At 42.9% G+C, this 23691-nt stretch overlaps 1 protein-coding gene across 2 annotated transcripts in view; it reads left to right on the top strand.

Moving 5' to 3' along the window:
- The window catches only part of LOC106603811 (protein Jade-1), a 253703-nt gene that overhangs the window by 83349 nt on the left and 146663 nt on the right, over positions 1-23691 (top strand). The gene's annotated exons all lie outside the window — the stretch shown is intronic.

Below are 23691 nucleotides of genomic sequence, written 5' to 3'. Positions count from 1 at the left end.
TCAGACTTGTAGTACAGCCTGACAAAATAATGTTTTTATTCATATGGCTCAAGTTCATTTGTGATTCTTTGGGGAACTTTGCTTATTTACCGCTTGATAAATAGCTGCTGGCTAAAACAGGGAAATGGAGTGATAAAACATTGTGTTCTCCTGTGTTTGACAGTGAATCTGTCATCTGAGTGAGGACATGTTAATATTTAGTGGAATAATCCCTGATGAAGGATTGTTTGTCTTGATCGAGGTACATAGGTGGGATTCTATTTAATATGTGTAATATTCATTTATCAGGGCTCTGTAGGGTTCAGTTTCCAAACGTTTCTGTGACAGTTTTAATATGTACTTGGTGGTTTCTCACAGCAGAGCTGTACTTGAGAATGACTGATATTTGGAAACAAGATATCGCCCACTCTACACCCAGAGGAAAAAAGTTGCCTTTGCATAGTATGCAAGTGGGATACTTGTACACACAGAGACTGCCTGAGAGAGGAGAGAAGGGGTGCGGGGGCTTTAATCTCAAACCCAACCGAGCTAAGAAGACGAGATGGATGAGAAGCCTGGATTCACTGTTTTCTTCTCTGTTCTCAGGAGCTGGCAACCAAGACAATTCACTGGTAAAAACGAAAATACTTATGAGTGCAAGCATCCAATCTGGCAGTGTGTGTTTGTTTCTCGGTCATGTGTGACACCCCTATTTTACTCTGCAGTCTTCTGTGATCTTCATGGCAGCAGATCTGATGGTTGGATACCTGGGTGGGGTGGGCAGCTTTGGCTGGGATTTTCTTTTGCTGAGAGAGAGAAGGATAGTGAGGAAGAGGGAGCGAGAGAAAGAGTCACAAACAGCGTCTTTTTTACTTTGTCCTGCACTTCAAAGCAGCAATCTCGGACCAAGGACCTGGTATCTGTAGGGGTAAGTGCCCTAGTGTTGGTGCTGCTGGCTCTGCATGCCTAATTGATGCATAAGAAGCTCCACTCCATGTTTCTCTCTGATAAGTGCAAATCATGCTCCCACAGTCAATTCTGCATTATTGCTGCACCGGCCACTCTCAAGGACATTGTGAACTATTCAAGGGAACAGAGTTTCATTTGAAAGACGTTTTAAAGAACTTCAGCAACTTTTCAGAGTAACTGAATCTGAGAAGAAATGTTCGCCAGAAAAGCAGAAAGGGAAGATTTTTAAGTTGACATTGGACATACCTGCAGCATCTTGCCATCTTAGGCCTAGATTTGTGGTGCAATCAACCCTAGTATGGCCTCATGTATTTTTTTAATATTTTTTTGTAATTATTATTATTTCTTTTTTTAGGGGTGGATCAGCTTAATATTGCGGAAAGAATATTGCTTCCATCAATGTAATTGTCTCCATCATTTCCAATCCCCCATATATTTTTGGGGTAAATATATATATTCATACAGGCATGCCAACATATACACATATATACATACACATACCTTTATAGACATACATCGTTTTTTAAAGAATATACCTTTATTATTATTCCCCGCAAACCCTACCACCGATCCCCCAATTGGAGTAAACTAATAAACACTTCGGCTTTTACCTTAAATTTATTCATCTTATACACATTTTACGACACAGTCTATTTTACAATAGTTCTTTTTTGTTTGTTTTTAGTCCTTCCTCTATTTCTGATGTCCATCCAGTTTGATTTCTATTTGTAACTGTGCTATTTCACAAAAGTTCTGAACCTATATACATTTTACAGACCCCGTATGTTTTACATTGTTTATCTTGTTATTAGCCCCACCCTTCAGCTCCATTCAACCCCTCCCATCTATTTCTCAACATCATCCATTTCGGATTTCTATTTGCCATATATTTTTCAACTGTGCTGTGATGCTTCACAAAACAATTGAACCTTTCTATTCTCATAGCTTCTACAGATTGTAAATTAAAAATTAACATTTTTGCTAAAATAATGATTATATTATTGATTGATTGACTATGGATTTTCAAATCACCCAGTATTGCTATCTGCAGCGTTAGTTCTAGGCAAATGTTGCAATTCTTCAGCCATTCCTGGACCTGTGACCAAAAACGAGCTACATATGGACAATACCAAAATAAATGATCTAATGACTCTGCCTCCTCACAGGAGAATCTGCAGAGCTTGGAAGATTGTATCCCCCATATATATAACATTCTATTAGTTGCAAGAATTTTGTATAGTAATTTAAATAGAGAAATTTGAAGTTTTGAATCCGGCATTGATTTGCGTATCAATTCATAAACCTTGTGCCATGGAATGGGTACATCGAAAATCTCTTCCCAACTATTTTGCAATTTATATGGCACAGCTGTCAGTTTTTTGGTCCTTAAATGAAAATGGTATATGTTTCTATTTATCACACTTTTCTTTAACCATTTATGTTCTTTAATACAGGGCTGACATACAAGTTCCTTACTTTTTTCCCCTTCTTTGCCTCTTCCATTTTTGTGGTAATGCTGCAATTATTTGGTTGTCATTTTGGGTAGAGCAGACATTTCCATATGTCTGTGTTAGATGCATGTGTGACATCACTCCACCAGTCCTATTTATAATATCATTCACTAAAATTATACCTTTTTTAAACATTTCTTCGAAAAATAGTTTTTTTTATCAATTACTATATTTGAATTTAACCACAATATTTGTTGTACTATTTGTTCTGTCTTTTCAGGTGGATTAAACTGAAATTGCAACCAACTTTCTAAGGCTTGTTTAAAAAAGAAAGTTATTTTGGAGATTATTTCCTTTTCAAACAACTGAAAGTGGGCAGGTGTAATCTGAATAAAGGGAAAAAGGCCCTTCTTGAACATAGGATGTGTCATAGGCGTCGTAAAGATAGGACCAAGGCGCAGCGGGTATAGTGCTCATATTCTTAATTTATTTAAAGATAACACTTAAACAAAATAAACAAAACGACGACACAGTTCCGTAAGGCAACACAGGCTATACAGGAAACAACCACCCACTAAACACAAGTGAAACAAACCTCAACTAAATATGGCCTCCAATTAGAGGCAACAACAACCAGCTGACTCTAATTGGAGGTCCTACCAAAAACCCAACATAGAAACAGAAAACATAGAACCTAAACCAAAAACACTGAAACACACAAAACAACCACCCCCTGACCAAATTACAATGACAAATAACCCCTTTTACTGGTCAGGACGTGACAGGATGAGACATTCGTACCAATTTACTGGACAACCAGTTTGGATTTAAGTATAACTTTGGTATGACTGATGCCTTTAGTGAGAGGTCTAATGCTTTAATATTTAATCATTTCTGCCCTCCGAATTCATATTCGTTATATAAATAGGCCCTTTTGATTTTATCTGGCTTGCCGTTCCAAATAAAATGGAATATTTTTTGTTCATATCATTTAATAAAAAGCAGGTCACAAGGTGTTTTGCTAACCATTCTATAAAGATTTATTGGAGTGAGATAATTTCTTTCTTTTGGGATTTGTATACCGAGTATGTCCACATCTCCGTCAGACCATTTAATTGGTAAGCTACATGGTAATGTAAAATTTGCATTTTTTTGTGATCAATACATACACTTATCATAATTTGGTTTTAATCCAGAGAGGATAGCAAAAGTATCTAGATCCTCTTTGAGGCCATGGAGAGACTACAATTGTGGTTTTAAAAGAAAACATGAATCATCGGCGTACAATGACACCTTAGTTAAGCCACGGATTTCTAATCCCTTAATATTATTGTTTGATCTAATCTTAACAGCTAACATTTCGATGGCAATAATAAATAGATATGCCGATAGTGGACACCCTTGTTTTACTCCTCTAGATAGTTTTAAACTCTGAGATGTAGCCATTATTTACTATTTTACACCTAGGGTTACTATACATAACTTTAACCCATTTTATAAGAGATTACACAATTGAAATATTACATTTACATTTAAGTCATTTAGCAGACGCTCTTATCCAGAGCGACTTACAAATTCTAGGCATTTATATATAAACTCCAGTCGCACTTTATCAAAAGCCTTTTCAAAATCAGCTATGAAAACCAGGCCTGGTGTCCCCGATATTTCATAGTATTCTATTGTTTCCAGTACTTGTCTTATATTATCTCCAATGTATCGGCCATGTAAAAAAACCTGTCTGATTAGGATGAATAATATCTGACAATACTTTTAAAATTCTTTGCGCCAAGCATTTTGCTAGGATTTTTGCATCACAACACTGAAGTGTAAGAGGTCTCCAATTTTTTTAATTGACTGGATCTTTATATATACACACACCACTTGGGTCCTGTTTCAGTAATAATGATATCAGACCTTCTTGTTGCGTGTCTGATAATCTACCATTTATATAGGAGTGGTTAAAACATGCTAATAATTGTCCTTTGAGTATATCAAAAAAAGTTTTGTATACTTCCACTGGTATGCCATCCAGCCCTGGAGTTTTCCCATCCTTAAAGGCCCCAATTGTCAGGTACGTCATATGGAGTGGACCAAAACGCAGCGGGAATGTGTATACTCATCTTCCTTTTTATTTTAGGAAATAAAACGTGAACACAAAAATAACAAAACAATGACGAAACAGTCCTGTAAGGCTACACATGGTATAACCACCCACACGAGAAAAGAAACCCATATAAATATGGCCTCCAATTTGAAGCAACGACAACCAGCTGCTTCTAATTGGAGGTTGTTCCCAAAACGAACAGAAATAGAAATACGAACATAGAAATACAAAACAATACCCAAAAAACCCCGACAACACAAAACAAACACACCCCTGCCATGTCCTGACCAAACTACAACAACAAATAACCCCTTTACTGGTCAGGACGTGACAGTAGTACCCCCCCCCCCCCCAAAAGGTGCACACCCCGGAAGCACCTGAAACCCCAAAAAAACTAACACCACAATAACCCCAAAATAAAGGGAGGGAAGGGAGGGTGGCCACCGTCACCGACGGTTTCTGTGCAAACACCCCCCCTTCCCCAATCCTCCCCCCTACGGAGGTGGCTAGACTACAGGCCTGGTGCGTGGGGCTGGCTTTGGAGGCGCCAGACTGGTAACACGCACCTCAAGGCTAGTGCGAGGAGCAAGAACAGGACGTACTGGACTGGGCAGACGTACTACAGGCCTGGTGCGTGGGGCTGGCTTTGGAGGCACCAGACTAGGGACACGCACCTCAGGGCTAGTGCGAGGAGCAGGAACAGGACGTACTGGACTGGGCAGGCGCACTACAGGCCTGGTTCGTGGGGCTGGCTTTGGAGGCGCCAGACTAGGGACACGCACCACAGGGCTAGTGCGAGGAGCAGGAACAGGACATACTGGACTGGGCTGACGCACTGGAGGCCTGGTCTGTGGAACTGGCTTAGGAGGTGCCGGACTAGTGCGAGGAGCAGGAACAGGGTAAACTGGACCCTGGAGATGCACTGGAGGTCTGGAGCATACGGCCTGCACAACCCTTCCTGGCTGAGTGCTCACCATAGCTTGGCCATACTGAAGAACTTTCACCAATTGCACCGGCCTTTGAACGCATCTGGGCAATACAGTGCGCCTTTCTGCATAACTCGGTGCTTTCTCGATCTGCCGCTCCCTGTAATAAGCACGAGGAGTTGGTTCAGGCATATTGCCTGACTTGCTCCAACTTCCCGTGTGCCCAAAAACATTTTTTGGGGGCTGCCTCTCAAACTTCCTTGCCAGCCGTGTTCCCACATAACATTCCTGGTTTTCTCCAGCCTTCTTCCATGGTCCCTCTCCAGCCAATATTTCCTCCCATGTCCACGACTCTACATAGCTCCTCTGCTGCTCCTTGCTCCGCTGCTTGGTCCTCTTTTGGTGGGTGGTTCTGTCAGGTACGTCGTATGGAGTGGACCAAAACGCAGCGGGAATGCGTATACTCATCTTCCTTTTTATTTTAGGGAAACCGTGAACACAAAAAATAACAAACCAATGCCGAAACAGTCCTGTAAGTCTACTAGGCTATACACGGAATAACCACCCACAAGAGAAAATAAACCCATATAAATATGGCCTCCAATTAGAAGTAACGACAACCAGCTGCTTCTAATTGGAGGTTGTTCCAAAACTAACATAGAAATAGAAATACTACAAATACGAACATAGAAATACAAAACATAGAACAATACACCAAAAAACCCAACAACACAAAACAAACACACCCCTGCCACATCCTGACCAAACTACAATAACAAATAACCCCTTTACTGGTCAGGACATGACACCAATTGCATCAAGCAGTTCCTCCTCTGTAATTTGGCCTTCACATGAGTCTTTCTGTACAGATGTTAATTTTACATTATTATTAGGAAAAAAATCCATACAATTAGTTTCAGTTAGTGGAGATGGAGGAGCCTGAAACGAAAACATATTCTTAAAGTACTTTACTTCCTCTTTCAAAATATCATTTGGTGAATCATGCATGACTCCATCATTTGTAACAAGATTTAAAAAAAACAGATTTGGTAGCATTTCTATATTGAAGATTGAAAAATAATTTGGTGCATTTTTCCCCATATTCCATCCAGTTCGCTTTATTTTTATAATATATTACACTGGATCTTTCTTGAATAAGTTCCTCCATTTCTTTTTGTTTTTCCTCTAGCTTATTCTGTGCCTCTATGGTACCGTTTTTATTGCTATCTAACTGTACTGTTAGTCCTTCAATTTCCTTTGTTAATATGGACTCTTTTGATCTAAATTGCTTTTGTTTTATAGATGAGTACTGAATTGCATGGCCTCTAAAGGCACACTTAAAAGTGTCCCATACAATAAGGGGATCTGCTGTACCTATGTTATGTCTGAAAAAGTCTGTTATAAATTCTTCTGTCCTAGGTCTAAACAATTTATCATCTAGTAGGCTTTGATTACATTTCCAATATCCTCACCCACGTGGAAATTCTGTAAGAGTAATATATATGCCAATTATGTGATGATCTGACCGCATTCTGTCCCCTATCAACACTTTTTTAACTTTTGGTGCCAGAGAGAATGGCATAAGAAAGTACCGTAATTTCCGGACTATTAAACGCACCTGAATATAAGCCGCACCCACTGAATTAAAAAAATATATATTATTTTGAACATAAATAAGCCGCACATGTCTATAAGCCGCAGGTGCCGACCGGTACATTGAAACAAATGAACTTTACACAGGCTTTAACGAAACACGGCTTGTAACAAAAATAAATAGGCTTTAACGAAACACGGCTTGTAACAAAAATAAATAGGCTTTAACGAAACACGGCTTGTAACAAAAAATAAAAAATTAGCAGTAAGCTTTAGTTGTCTTTTTGCACTGAGTCAATTCCTCACGCTGCTGTTTCCAATGTCTTATCATCGACTCATTAAGACCAAGCTCCCGTGCAGCAGCTCTATTTCCTTTTCCAACAGCCAGATCAATCGCCTTCAACTTGAAAGCTGCATCATATGCATTTCTCCGTGTCTTTGCCATGATGAGGGTGACAAAATGATGATGGGAAGTTTGAGAGCGTTCGATTTAATCTAAACAGTAAACAAAAAAGTTGTTTGACCTTAACCCGTTCGGCAATTTCATTGGTCTAATGAAAGCTTCATGCCGCCAAAAAACTGAGCACGTCACAGAATGTGTTTTTTTGGAGAAAAAAAAAGTAAAGCGGGAAAAATCCATATATTAGCCGCGTCATTGTTTAAGCCACGAGGTTCAAAGCCTGGGAAAAAAGTTACGGCTTATAGTCCGGAATTTACGGTAGTCAAGACGACTAGCTTGATTAAGCCTCCGCCATGTATATCTCACTAGGTCAGGGTATTTAAGTCTCCATATATCCACTAATTCCAATATATCCATGACATTCATGATTTCCTTAATAAGTGCCTGAGGGTGATAGTTTGTAATGTGATTTCCTTTCCGGTCCTTAGAGGTATTTAAGACCATATTAAAATCTCCCACCATAATAATAGAGTCTAGTGTTGCTTGTAGAGTTGATAAATTCTTATATATATTTTCAAAGAAGCTTGGATCATCATTATTCGGACCGTATAGGTTAATAAGCCATATCTGTTTATTGTCCAATAACATATTTAAAATAATCCATCTACCTTGATAATCTGTTTGGACAATTTGCACATTTGGATCAAAATTACTGTTAATTAAAACCATCACCCCTTTTGAATTTCTTTGCCCCATGGGAGAAATATATTTCACCCCCCCAGTTCTTTTTCCACAAAACTTCATCTAAGATTGTTGAGTGGGTTTCCTGTAAACAATAGATATTATATTCCTTCTCTTTTAGCCAGGTATATACTGATCGTCTTTTCTTATTATCTGCTAGGCCATTACAATTGTAACTGGCTATACTTATTTCACCACTTACCATAATGAGACACAACTTTAAATTCTATTTATGAAAATATATGTTTGTAAACGTACCATTAAAGAGTAACATGATGATTGAGTGTCTATATAGCTGTTCCATGATATTTGCATTGCTACTAAGTAAACCTCCAATTGGTCCCTACTATTCCACCCGCTAAAAGCCTTCCTCATCCCGAGTTGGGTTGTCATCCCAATGCCCAGCAGACCACCCCCGATCCCCCGTATCCCATAGCCCTGAACAGACTGGGATCCATCCTTCCAAAAGAGCACACAGTGCCATTTACCGAATTGAAGTAAATCAATTACCAAATGCATTTCCATCGCCCTCACCTCGATTTGTATTATATATAGCTGTGGATCATCCTCTATTGTCCCTAACATCTTTTACTCCTTCGCAACATTTGTGGGATACACACATACACCCACACACACTCAACCCTTTCCCCCCACACAACCATAAGCTCACATTCTCAACAGTTGCACCATCCCAGAGCCCAACTCAAGAAAGGTCTTGATTTACAAATGCACTTACAGTTGCAGCTGCATTAGAAGGCATGCAAGACCGTGCAAAAAATGGGCAGAAATTGAGAGATTTTATTAACCATTGTCACATCCTAGATGATGGAGGTCAAATGTACACCTTTTCCCTGAAACACCCACAGTACGGTCACCCGTATTGACCATATTCCCAAGCATCTCCATGCAGTCAGACTTTTGATTTTGTGCCACCAGGGTTACAATAATATACCCCCTCTCTGAATGTCCGAGTGTGACCCCCTCCCCATGGGTTTCTGCAGCTAGTGTTGCCAGCACTGCCACTGCCTGGGTGGTGGCACCCCACCGGAATCCCCACCGGCTAGGTACAAGGTCGTCAAGGTTGTCATTAGCAGCTTTGAGAATTTCCTTGTGTAGTACGCTCTCCCTTTGGGGACCTTGGCTTTGCAGGACCAACCCTGCCAAGCGGGCTCAGAATCTTGAGGGGGCAGTGCTGCTCTTGGTCTCTGACTGCATTTTGGCTGCATACAGACCGCTTACAGCAGGCCCATAAAACCGTTAGGGACTTCTCCTTAGTATCTGGGTCATTCAGGTGGGTGTCTAGGGTATCGGGTTGTGGACCGTACCATTAAATTAGGATCATAAATAAATAATTAGATATAATTAATTTCAAAAATGTAGTTCCCCATGATAGGACAATAAATAAATTAAATGTATAATTTATTTTAAAACTGTTCCACCATGATAGGACAATAAATAAATAAGACGTATAATTCATTATAAAAGTATATCCATCATCTGAACAACCCCGGCTCACAGCAATACATTGGTTCTGGGATATGCAACCATTTCATTACTCACTCACTCAACTTTCCCAAACATAACAAATAAAATAAAAAGATAAACACACACTACACCATCCACACATACTGTGCCTTCTGTTTACTTAGTTTTTATCTTCACCATGTTCAATTAGTGCTTGTGTGTTCCAATTAGTTATATGTGAAGATATATACAAAAGCTATTTTTTTTAGTTGTATTGTTACAATCCATGTATTTAGCAGGCCATAATTTATGGGCCAGTTGAGTTGGCATACCTTAGCACTGACGCTTGATATTGGGTTAAAAGGTAGACCAAACTCAAGTTCTCCCATCTGTGCAGATTAAGTAGGCCATATTGCCTTTTCAATGCCATTTAAAAATACAGACCGTCGCAATACTACGAATGCTGATTTTTGCATTCCCTGTGCTGTCTGGGATATTGGCTCATTGTTGTACCTTCGTCTCTTTGACCCATTTTTTTTAACTTGAATGTCGGAGAGGGATGACATTCACAATTGCAATCTGTCTGAATTGAGCATGCAGTCAAAGGGAGCTGTAATTGAGGGAGGCTACTGTGGTACTGAATGACATGACCTTTGAATGAGGCTTGCAATTAAAGTGAATAGAGTAGCATTTCTCAGTCAACTATCATTCACAGCGGGCTGTGAAGAAGCCTGTAGTTAACTGAAGAAGACTAAATGGGCTCATTTCAGAGATAAAATGTTACAGTAATGAGACTGAAATTAAAAAATATATATATACAGTACCACTCAAAAGTTTGAACAGCTTTTCTTTATTTGTACTATTTTCTACATTGTAGAATAATAGTGAAGACATCAAAACTATGAAATAACACATATGGAATCATATAGTAACCAAAAAAAGTGTTAAACAAATCAAAATACATTTGATTCTTCAGAGTAGCCACCCTTTGCCTTGATGACAGCTTTGCACACTCTTGGGATTCTCTCAACCAGCTTCATGAAGTAGTCACCTGGAATGCTTTTCCAACAGTCTTGAAGGAGTTCCCACATATGATGAGCACTTGTTGGCTGCTTTTCCTTCACTCTGCGGGCCAACTCATCCCAACCCATCTCAATTGGGTTGAGGTCGGGTGATTGTGGAGTCCAGGTCATCTGATGCAGCACTCCATCACCTTCCTTCTTGGTCAAATAGCCCTTAAACAGCCTGGAGGTTCACCTTCCAACAGGACAAGAACCTTAAGCACACAGCCAAGACAACACAGTAGTGGCTTCGGGACAAGTCTCTGAATGTCCTTGAGTGGCCCAGCCAGAGGCCGGACTTGAACCTGATCAAACATCTCTGGAGAGACCTGAAAATAGCTATGCAGCGATGCTCCCCATCCAACCTGACAGAACATGAGAGGATCTGCAGAGAAGAATGGGACAAACTCCCCAAATACAGGTGTGCCAAGCTTGTAACGTCATACCCAAGAAGACTCGAGGCAGTAAACGCTGCAAATGTGCTTCAACAAAGTTCTGAGTAAAGGGGCTGAATATTTATATAAATATGATATTTCATTTTTTTTTTTTTTTATAAGTTTGCTAAAATGTCTAAACCTGTTTTTGCTTTGATATTGTGTGTAGGTTGATGGGGTGGGGGGGACAATTTAATCCATTTTAGAATAAGTCTGTAACGTAACAACTAACGTAACGTAACAAAATGTGGAAAAAGTGAAGTGGTCTGAATAGGATCTGAATGCACTGTAAATGTACAGTACAGTTTGGAAGAGTGTTGGTGGTTCCAAAGTTATTCCATTTAAGAATGATGGAGGCCACTGTTCTTGGAGACCTTCGATGCTGCATAAATGTTTTGATACCCTTCCCCAGATCTGTGCCTCAACACAATCCTGTCATTGGAGCTCTACGGTTTTTGCTCTGACATGCACTGTCAACTGTGGGACCTTACATAGACAGGTTTGTGCCTTTCCAAATCATGTCCAATCAATTGAATTTACCCCAAGTGGACTCCAATCAAGTTGTGGAAACATCTCAAAGATGATCAAGGGAAACAGGATGCACCTGAGCTCAATTTCAAGTCTCATAGCAAAGGGTCTGAATACTTATGTAAATAAGGTATTTCTGTTTTTTATTTTTAAGAAATATTTATTTTTAATTTTTTAAATGTCTCAACCTGTTTTCGCTTTGTCATAATGGGGTATTGTGTTTTGATTGAGGAAAATGTTTTATTTAATCAATTTTAGAACAAGGCTGCAACGTAACAAAATGTGGGAAAAGTCAAGGGGTCTGAATACTTTCCGAATATGTGTGTGTGTGTGTGTGTGTGTGTGTGTGTGTGTGTGTGTGTGTGTGCGTGCGTGCGTGCGTGCGTGCATGCGTGCGTGCGTGTGTGTGTGTGTGTTTGCTACAGATGTACATTTTACAAAGACACAGCATAAGGAAATGGTAGGCTGGCTATATTGTCACTATATTGTCAATGCATAAGAGTGACTGGCTTTTCTGCCCTACATGCTCTTCTGTGGTTCTGTTCAGGGAGTGTTGCGCAAAGGACAGCATTTAGCTATAGCCTAGCTGATCTTTCTGCCCACTCATCACATCCATCGTGAGCTTGGGGTTATCCAGCAAGCCTGTGGAAATCCTCCCTGTCTCTCCAGAGGGAATAACTTCGCCTCGGAACGGGGAAGGGCAGACTCTCCCGACCTGATCTCAGGGATGGTTCAGCGCGCGCTGAGCATGCGGTCCCCTCTCTCATTTTCAGTCGGTCTGTCTCTCCTGCCTGCCCCAGCCCATACTCTGTTCTATGTCCAAGAGCTTGCTCCCTTTTAAACACAGAAGAAAAGCCACTGGAAGAACATCAGGCAGGGAAGCTTTCCAGTTGGAGTCTGATATCTTGGGAAAAGAGGGAATTTTATTTTCTCTGTCTCGTTCCTTATGACATTCCATAAAACACTGGTTTTGCCGGCCGTGTGGAGTGGAGGCTCCTGGGCCTGGCCTCTTCCTTGGCCACTGCTGTGGTGAGTCCTGACGCCAAGACGGTCCAGGTGACAGTCCTGGTGACGCTCCTGGTGACGAGGGAAGGTCAGATGTGTCCGGTGACTGAGACTCCACTCCCAACTGTTGCTCTGGAGTGGCCAGGGATGGGGAGGGGGTGCTGCCTGCTCTGAGGCATAGAACCATTTGGGGCTTCCAGGGTACCAGTACCGAGTCGATGTTAGGGGTACGAGATAATTGAGGTAGATATGTACATATAGGTAGGGAAATGTGACTAGGCAACAGGATAGATAATACACAGTAGCAGCAGCGCATGTGATGAGTCAAAACAGTTAGTGCAGATAGTCTGGGTAGCTATTTGGTTAACTATTTAACTAACTATTGATCCGTCTTATGGCTTGGGGGTAAAAGCTGTTCAGGGTCCTGTTGGTTTCAGACTTGGTGCATGGGTTAGTCACACTGGTCAGGTATTCTGCCACTGTGTACTCTCTGTTTAGGGCCAAATAGCATTCTAGTTTGCTCTTTTTTTTTTTGTTAATTACTTGTAAATTCTTTCCGATGTGTAATGTAATTATCTTTTTGTTTTCTCATGATTTGGTTGGGAATAATTGTGTTGCTGTCCTGGGGCTCTGTGTGGTCTGTTTGTGAACAGAGCCCCAGGACCAGCTTGCTCAGGGGGCTCTTCTCCAGATTCATTTCTCTGTAGGTGATGGCTTTGTTATGGAAGGTTTGGGAATCGCTTCCCAAAGATGGTTGTAGAATTTAACGTCTCTTTACTGGATTAAAAAAATTAGCGGGTATCGGCCTAATTCTGCTCTGCATGCATTATTATCTCTCTCTCTCTCCATTGAAGTTGTTAGTTTGCTTTTCCCTCCACTTAAGTAGTTATTTTCTCAGCCTAAATGGCCTCGAGACTGGATGTGGGCAGCAGCACTGTAGCAGCAGCTCCGTAGCAGCTGCACCGTAGCAGCAGCACCGTAGCAGCTGCACCGTAGCAGCAGCACCGTAGCAGCAGCAGCGTAGCAGCAGCACCGTAGCAGCAGCAGCGTAGCAGCAGCACCGTAGCAGCTGCACCGTATCAGCAGCACCGTAGCAGCAGCAGCGTAGCAGCAGCACCGTAGCAGCAGCACCGTAGCAGCAGCACCGTAGCAGCAGCAGCGTAGCAGCAGCACCGTAGCAGCTGCACCGTATCAGCAGCACCGTAGCAGCAGCAGCGTATCAGCAGCACCGTAGCAGCAGCAGCGTAGCAGCAGCACTGTAGCAGCAGCACCGTAGCAGCTGCACCGTATCAGCAGCACCGTAGCAGCAGCAGCGTAGCAGCAGCACCGTAGCAGCAGCACCGTAGCAGCAGCAGCGTAGCAGCAGCACCGTAGCAGCAGCACCGTAGCAGCAGCAGCGTAGCAGCAGCACCGTAGCAGCAGCACTGTAGCAGCAGCAGTTTCATACTACAGCATACAGTAGCTACTGTCTGGAAGCCACTATGTCCTGTCCTTTAAGCTTTGAGTGATCAGTTTACATTTAGCTTTTCATTCAAGTATTCTCCATTCTGTTTCTGCTCTCTTGACTCCTTATGGAGTTGTCATGAGAATCATGTTTGGCATGACAATGGAGTAGGCAAAAGCACAAACAGATCTGGGACCAGTCTACAAAAGTAGTGTACTACATAGGGAATAGGGTGCCATTTGGGACACAACCCTCATCGTCCTGCGTCTTGGTGCTGCGTGGTCAGGACTGCATTTACCCACGTTCCTGTCCCATGCCGTCACTATTCTCTATTTACATCTATCTTCATAATGTAGAGGATGATGAAGGTGAGTGAGACCAGGTCAGTCAGTCAGACCCATTGAAATAGTCACACAATTTAGTGTCGTTAAGTGCACTTTTATGGGACTCTGACACAGGCACTACCATGGAAACTAGGCTCATTAGCAAAGAGGGAACAACAACTTGTACTTTTTTTAAAAAATGTCAACTGCTATTGTCCTCCTTCACGGTTCACCTCCCAGCAGCACTGGGCCATGTCTTGTTCTCAGAAGCTGAAAACACTTTGTAACAGGAAACAGAAATGAGTGTTGTTATTGGACAAGGTCAGGTAGCAGGCTAAAGGTTTTCTCACATTGTTTAGTGAGAAGAACATTATGCATTTCTAAATGTTGTCTTATTCATACTTATTGAACAACAACACCCTGGATGGGAACATGCAGACTTTCCAGTTGCACTGAGACACATTACATTACTGAGTTGAACAGAGTTCTGTTCTCTGAATGGCGCTCTCTCTCTCTCTCTCTCTCTGTTCTTACTCTCTGTTCTCTCTCTCTCTTTCTGTAGTGAGATTTGCAATCCTCGCTCCCCATGTCATCACTAGATTGGAGTTAATGAGAACCCTGCTCGCTACGAAAACATAACTCACTTCCCAGCCTGCCTGGGTTTACATCCTCAGTCAGCTACAGAGGTGTGTGTTTTCTCCCCTGATGGTATTGAAGTTAATAGCTGTAGGTCATTGCAGTGCCCTTTCCCTGGCCGTTAATGCTGTGTACAGGGGATGGTACAGGACGGGGACGCATTGTCCTACTGTCCTCATTATTATAAACACCTGACAAGCCTCTGCCTGGGCGTCGCTCATCCGCACGCTCGTCCTTAGACCTACGCGCACACACACACACACACACACACACACACACACACACACACACACACACACACACACACACACACACACACACACATGCATTTACGTCATTTAGCACATGCATATTGAAGCCACACACACACACACACACACACACACACACACACACACACACACACACACACACACACACACACACACACACACACACACACACACACACACACATGCATATTGAAGCCACACACACACACACACACACACACACACACACACACACACACACACACACACACACACACACACACACACACACACACACACACACACACACACTGCTTGATATAAGAGAGGCAGGGAAAGATGAGAAAGAAGAGTAAAGGGAGAGAGGGAATGGGGTGAAAGGAGAGATGGATGGGGAAAGGGGGAGGGAGAGCGAGAGGAGGGGACATTAAAACCAGGGACCTTGTAATTCTGTTTCCCTGACATGAATTAGCTGTGGTTGGTTTGTTTAAACACAGGGCAGTAAAAATGAATCACTCCTTTCCTGTGTGGGCTGGTTCCAGACATAAGCGGTCTCACTTGGGTCTCAACTTAATGTTGAGAGTTATAATAGTATAATACACTAGGTGCAAGTTCAGAATTGTTGTTAGTCACTGTCACTCAGATTTGCATGAAATGTGTTATAAAATAGCAAACGTTATCTACGCCCCATGGCAAAATGTCTGGAATTGCAGGAAATTAACTTTAAAAAAAAAATTCTCTCCACCATCAAGAGGGGGACCACTAAAATGTTTTGCCTGCTTGGTGGACAAAAAACAAATCTCGCTTAAGGTCCCCAAAGGGCTAGAGGTGGCCCTGCCTCTGCTGCTGGGTGTTGGAGAGAGAACAGGAGATCATCCTGACTGTCCTCCCTCAGCTTTGGTCTGCTGAAGGAAAGGAGGAGTGTTCATCCTGGCCTCGGCTGACTGTCTGAGAGACACACACACACACACACACACACACACACACACACACACACACACACACACACACACACACACACACACACACACACACACACTTTTCTCTTTGCTCTCTCCGCCCCACACACACACTCTCACACACACTCCCTACATTGCATTATCTATTTGTGCTGGCAGACACCCTTGTCGGCCAAGGCAACTTCCACTCGGCTGTCTGCCTGGGTTTTTACATATGGCATTTTCATATACTGTACAGCCCAGAACTTACTGGGGTCTCGCTCTCTCTCTCAGCCTCTCGCTCTCTCTCTCAGCCTCTCGCTCTCTCTCGCTCTGCTTCTCGCTCTCTCTCTCTGCTTCTCGCTCACGCTCTCTCTCTCTCTCTCTCTCTCTCTCTCAATTGAATTCAAGGGGGTTTATTGGCATGGGAAACATATGTTAACATTGCCAAAGCAAGTGAAGTAGATAATATACAAAAGTGAAATAAACAATAAAAATGAACAGTAAACATTACCAAAAGAATAAAGACATTACAAATACAGTGTTGTAACGATGTGCAAATGATTAAAGTACAAAAGGGAAAATAAATAAACATAAATATGGGTTGTATTTACAATGGTGTTTGTTCTTCACTGGTTGCCCTTTTTAATTTAATTTTAATTTTAATTAAATTTTTAATTTCACCTTTATTTAACCAGGTAAGCTAGTTGAGAACAAGTTCTTATTTACAACTGCGACCTGGCCAAGATAAAGCAAAGCAAACGAGGTGTTGGCTTTGGGAATGACCAGTGAGATATACTTGCTGGAGCGCATGCTACGGGTGGGTGTTGTTATCGTGACCAGTGAGCTGAGATAAGGCGGAGCTTTACCTAGCATAGACTTGTAGATGACCTGGAGCCAGTGGGTCTGGCGACGAAAATGTAGCGAGGGCCAGCCGACTATAGCATACAGGTGGTGTGTGGTATAAGGCGCTTTGGTAACGAAACGGATGGCCCTTAGACTACATCCAATTTGCTGAGTAGAGTATTGGAAGCTATTTTGTAGATGACATCGCCAAAGTCGAGGATCGGTAGGATAGTCAGTTTTACTAGGGTAGGTTTGGCGGCGTGAGTGAAGGAGGCTTTGTTGCGAAATAGAAAGCCGATTCTAGATTTGATTTTGGATTGGAGATGTTTGTATGAGTCTGGAAGGAGAGTTTACGGTCTAGCCAGACACCTAGGTATTTGTAGTTGTCCATGTATTCTAGGTCAGAACCGTCCAGAGTAGTGATGCTGGGCGGGCGGGTGCGGGCAGCGAACGGTTGAAAAACATGCATTTGGTTTTGCTAGCGTTTAAGAGCAGTTGGAGGCCACGGAAGGAGTGTTGTATGGCATTGAAGCTCGTTTGGAGGTTAGTTAACACAGTGTCCAAAGAAGGGCCAGATGAATACAGAATGGTGTCGTCTGCGTAGAGGTGGATCAGGGAATCACCCGCAGCAAGAGCGACATCGTTGATATATACAGAGAAAAGAGTCGGCCCAACAATTGAACCCTGTGGTACCTCCATAGAGACTGCCAGAGGTCCAGACAACAGGCCCTCATTGACACACTGAACTCTATCTTCGAAGTAGTTGGCGAACCAGGCGAGGCAGTCATTTGAGAAACCAAGGCTATTGAGTCTGCCAATAAGAATACGGTGATTGACAGAGTCGAAAGCCTTGGCCAGGTCGATGAAGACGGCTGCACAGCGCTGTCTTTTATCGATGGTGGTTATGTAATCGTTTAGTACCTTGAGCGTGGCTGAGGTGCACCCGTGACCAACCCGGAAACCGGATTGCACAGCGGATAAGGTACGGTGGGATTCGAAATGGTCAGTGATCTGTTTATTAACTTGGCTTTCAAAGACTTTAGAAAAGGCAGGGCAGGATGGATATAGGTCTGTAACAATTTGGGTCTAGAGTGTCTCCCCCTTTGAAGAGGGGGATGACCGCGGCAGCTTTCCAATCTTTAGGGATCTCGGACGAAATGAAAGAGAGGTTGAACAGACTGGTAATAGGGGTTGCAACAATGGCGGCAGATAATTTTAGAGAGAGAGTAGGTCCAGATTGTCTAGCCCAGCTGATGTGTACGGGTCCAGGTTTTGCAGCTCTTTCAGAATATCTGCGATCTGGATTTGGGTGAAGGAGAAGCTGGGGAGGCTTGGGCAAGTAGCTGCGAGGGGTGCGGAGCTGTTGGCTGGGGTTGGGGTAGCCAGGAGGAAAGCATGACCAGCCGTAGAGAAATGCTTATTGAAATTTTCAATTATCATGGATTTATTGGTGGTGACCGTGTCGCCTAGCCTCAGTGCAGAGGGCAGCCGGGAGGAGGTGCTTTTGTTCTTCATGGACTTCACAGTGTCCCAAAACAGGATGTTTTTGTGCTGGTCAAGGGAAGTCAGGTCTGGAGTGAACCATATCTGTTCTTAGTTCTACATTTTTTGAAAGGGGCATGCTTTTTAAGATGGTGAGTAAATTACTTTTAAAGAACGACCAGGCATCCTCGACTAACGGGATGAGGTCAGTATCCTTCCAGGATACCTGGGCCAGGTCGATTAGAAAGGCCTGCTCGCAGAAGTGTTTTAGGGAGCGTTTGACAGTGATGAGGGGTGGTCGTTTGACTGCGGACCCATAGCGGATGAAGGCAATGAGGCAGTGATCGCTGAGATCCTGACTGAAAACAGCAGAGGTGTATTTGGAGGGCAAGTTGGTCAGGATAATATCTATGAGGGTGCCCATGTTTACGGATTTAGGGTTGTACCTGGTGGTTTCCTTGAACATTTGTGTGAGATTGAGGGCATCTAGCTTAGATTGTAGGACTGCTGGGGTGTTAAGCATATCCCAGTTTAGGTCACCTAACAGAACGAACTCTGAAGATAGATGGGGGGCAATCAATTCACATATGGTGTCCAGGGCACAGCTGGGAGCTGAGGGGGGTCTATAACAGGCGGCAACAGTGAGACACTTATTTCTGGAGAGGTGGATTTTTAAAATTCGAAGCTCAAACTGTTTGGGCATAGACTTGGAAAGTATGACAGAACTTTGCTAACTATCTCTGCAGTAGATTGCAACTCCTCCCCCTTTGGCAGTTCTATCTTGATGGAAAATGTTGTAGTTGCGTATGGAAATCTCAGAATTTTTGGTGGCCTTCCTAAGCCAGGATTCAGACACGGCAAGGACATCCGGGTTGGTGGAGTGTGCTAAAGCAGTGAGTAAAACAAACTTAGGGAGGAGGCTTCTGATGTTAACATGCATGAAACCTAGGCTTTTTTGATTACAGAAGTCAACAAATGAGAGTGTCTGGGGACACGCAGGGCCTGGGTTAGCCTCCACATCAGAGGAGGTGTAGGAGGAGGGTACGGCTAAAGGCTAGCAAAACTGGTCATCTAGTGCATTGGGGACAGAGAATAAAAGGAGCAGATTTCTGGGAGTGGTAGAATAGATTCAGGGCATAATGTGCAGACAGGGGTATGGTGGGGTGCGGGTACGGTGGAGGTAAGCCCAGGCACTGAGTGATGATAAGAGAGGTTGCATCTCTGGACATGCTGGTTATAATGGGTGAGGTCACCGCATGTGTGGGAGGTGGGACAAAGGAGGTATCTAAGGCATGTACAGTGGGACTAGGGGCTCCGCAGTAAACTAGAACTATGATAATTATCCTAAACAACAGTATACAAGTCATATTGACATTTGAGAGAGACATAAAGCGAGGCATAAAGCAATCACAGGTGTTGATTGGGAGAGCTAGCTAGACAACAACAGGTAAGACAACAACAGCTAAGTCAACAACAACAGGTAAAATGGCGATGAATGGGCAGGGAGGGTCGGTTAACTACACACAGGGCCTGAGTTCGGGGCTAGGGCCGACAGATAAACAAAGGTAAACAAAGTGGAGTACCGTGATAAATGAACAGTCCAGCAGGCATCAGCTATGTAGCCAAGTGATCATAGGGTCCAGTGTACAGCAATAGATGAAACAGGGAAGCCGCTAGGTAGTCGCTACAACGCTAGCACGCGGGAGACACGGCGTTTAAAGTTAGCAGTCCGGGGTAAGGAGAAGCGTCTGCTCCGTCGTCTGGCAAAGGCCGGTTGAAGGCACAGCTGATGGAACTACGTCTGCGGACCAGTCGTGGTGGTACGGCGGGGCGCCGTGTCGACGAAGGGACCGGGCCAGATGGCGAAAGAGGTATTGTAGTTGTGGGAATTTCGTTTGCTAGCCGGGAGATGCGCCTGGCTCAAGGGCTAGCTTCGGGGCTGGGCCACTCAGTTGAAGATAACTAGCTATGATGATCAATGGTTGGCAGGAATCTGGCGTTGTAGTGGAGAAAAACAGTCTGAGGCTGGCAGGTATTATCCAGGCAAAAAAAAATGGCTGATGCCTGAGCAAAGGGTAAAGGCCGCTAGCAGTGGCTAACAATGACTAAATAGCTATTAGCTAATTAGCTGGCTAGCTCATGATGAAAGTTTTGGCTATAGGGTCTAAAAAAAATAGCGGATCCGTGTCACATTGAGTAAGGCGGGTTACCTGAAGGTATGTTTAATTTAAAAATGGAAAAATAAATATATACAAAAAAGACGAAAAATACAAAAAGTATACGAGAGGACAACAAACCACGTCTGCACTGCTACGCCATCTTGGAGTGTGGCAACAGGTAACAAATATTGCTGCTGTGATGGCACATTGTGGTATTTCACCCAGTAGATATGAGAGTTTATCCAAATCGGGTTTGTTTTCGAATTCTTTGTGGATCTGTGTAATCTGTGGGAAATATGTGTCTCTAATATGGTCATACATTTGGCAGGAGGTTAGGAAGAGCAGCTCAGTTTCCATCTAATTTTGTGGGCAGTGTGCACATAACCTGTCTTCTCTTGAGAGCCAGGTCTGCCTACGGCGGCCTTTCTCAATAGCAAGGCTTTGCTCACTGAGTCTGTACATAGTCAAAGCTTTCCTTAAGTGTGGGTCATTCACAGTGGTCAGGTATTCTGCCACTGTGTACTCTCTGTTTAGGGACAAATATCATTCTAGTTTGCTCTGTTTTTTTGTTAGTTCTTTCCAATGTAGTAATTATCTTTTTGTTTTCTCATGATTTGGTTGGGTCTAATTGTGTTGCTGTCCTGGGGCTCTGTGTGGTCTGTTTGTGTTTGTGATCAGAGCCCCAGAACCAGCTTGCTTAGGGGACTCTTCTCCATCTCTCTGTAGGTGATTGCTTTGTTATGGAAGGTTTGGGAACCGCTTCCTTTTATGTGGTTGTAGAATTTAACTTCTCTTTTCTGGATTTTGATAATTAGCGGGTATCGGCCTAATTCTGCTCTGCATGCATTATTTGGTGTTTTACGTTGTACACAGAGGATATTTTTACATAATTCTGCATGCAGCGTCTCAATTTGGTGTTTGTCCCATTTTGTGAATTCTTGGTTGGTGAATGGACCCCAGACCTCACAACCATGAAGGGAAATTAGTTCTGTAACTGATTCAAGTATTTTTAGCCAGATCCTAATTGGTATGTCGAATTTTCTGTTCCTTTTGATGCCATAGAATGCACGTCTTGCCTTGTCCCTCAGATCGTTCACAGCTTTGTGGAAGTTACCTGTGGCGCTGATGTTTAGGCCAAGGGATGTATCGTTTTTTGTGTGTTCTAGGGCAACTGTGTCCTGAAGTAATTTGTATTTGTGGTCCTGGCAACTGGACATTTTTTGGAACACCATTATTTTTGTCTTACTGAGATTTACTGTCAGGGCCCAGGTCTGACAGAATCTGTGCAGAAGATCTAGGTGCTGCTGTAGGCCCTCCTTGGTTGGTCTCTCTCTTTCTCTTTCTCGCTCGCTCTCGCTCACTCTCTCTGGATAGGGGTGTCCTTCCTGTGTCATGAGTGAAACTGTGATTCATGTGGTTTCTGTGTGCGCCAGGTTAATGCCATTCATGTCTCTGTTGGAGTGTCTGTGTGAGAGGTTGGGGGTGGAGTTTACTGTCGGGATGTTTATAATGGGGTACAGGTATTCGAAGAAGGAAAAGGCCAAATGTGTATTGTTTAATTTTCTGTTTGCTCAGGCAAAGTTGGCTATTTGGCTAACAAGGAAGAACAGGGTCAAAGGTGCGGGGATAACAGAGCCAGGTCTCTGTGCCCCTTAGGGTGGAATTTGAGATATAGAGATGTTTCAGGAGATATGGTGTGGCGGGGGGGCCATCTGTACAGCTGGGGAAGATGGGTTGGATATACGGTTGTAGAAATGGTGAGGTTTTGTGTTATTGTGATGTGTGGTGTAGTCTCTCTCTACCTAACTCCTACCTAATACTACCTAATTCCTACCTAATACTACGTAACCCCTACTGTCATGTCCTGACCAGTAAACGGGGTTGTTTGTTATTGTAGTTTGGTCAGGACGTGGCAGGGGGTGTTTGTTTTATGTGTTTTGTGGTTTTTTGGTTAATGTTCTATGTTAGTATATTTCTATGTTCGTTCTAGGTTTTCTATTTCTATGTTTAGTTTATTGGGTTGACCTTCAATTGGAGGCAGCTGTTCCTCGTTGCCTCTAATTGAAGGTCCTATTTAGTAGGGGTGTTTTTCCATGGGTTTTTGTGGGTAGTTGTTCCGTGTATAGCTGTGTGCCTTACATGACTGTTTTTTTGTCGTTGTTTTTTGATTAAGTGTTTGTTTTGTTTCTTCGAAATAAAGAAGATGAGTATTCACATTCCCGCTGCGTTTTGGTCCCATCCTTACGACGAACGTGACACCTACCTAATACTACCTCCTACCTAATACTACTTAACCACTACGGATGGGGAGGATTGTGTAGTGAATGTGTAGTTTATGTACTACTCAAGATACACAAGATAGTGTTCAATAGGAAAACAGTAGTGTTTCCCGTAGTAATCAGGTAGAGATGTTTACTACTTGATGTTGGTAGTAAATAAGTAGTCATTATTTTTCGTCTCGGCACGGTGCCGTGGGCCTGTGGCTGATGTCCTTGAGTACTGTTATTCATGGGGTTGGGGATCTGTGCTTATTATGGGACGGATAACATCAGTGCTGCTCCGCAGGCCTTCGGCAGGGCACAGGGTTGAGTCTCTCTGAAGACACTATGTGCGTCCCAAATGGTTCTGTATATAGTGTACTACGTTTGACCAGAGCCCTATGACTTTTACTGATGACCTTTGTTGGATGTTGAAATGTAAAATGCCCCTTTTTATGCTGGCTTTGTATACACAAATACTGTGTAGTGTTAATTGGAACTTTTATTTGACCGCTGCCAACCGCAAAAGTACTTGTTTTGTGCTTACAATATAACCCTTAAATGAACCTAAGTGGACTGCTGCATACAATGTACAGCCTGAGAGATGGTCATGTTTAGCTTAAAACCTGTCATTTCTTCTCAAATTCAAACTGCTATAGAGATGCAAATGATTGTGATAATTTAACTAAATCTCTCTGT

Source organism: Salmo salar, chromosome 04 (assembly GCF_965601325.2).
Source record: "Salmo salar chromosome 04, fSalSal1, whole genome shotgun sequence".
NCBI classification, from domain to species: domain Eukaryota; kingdom Metazoa; phylum Chordata; class Actinopteri; order Salmoniformes; family Salmonidae; genus Salmo; species Salmo salar.
This window is presented reverse-complemented; position numbering and strand designations above follow the sequence as displayed.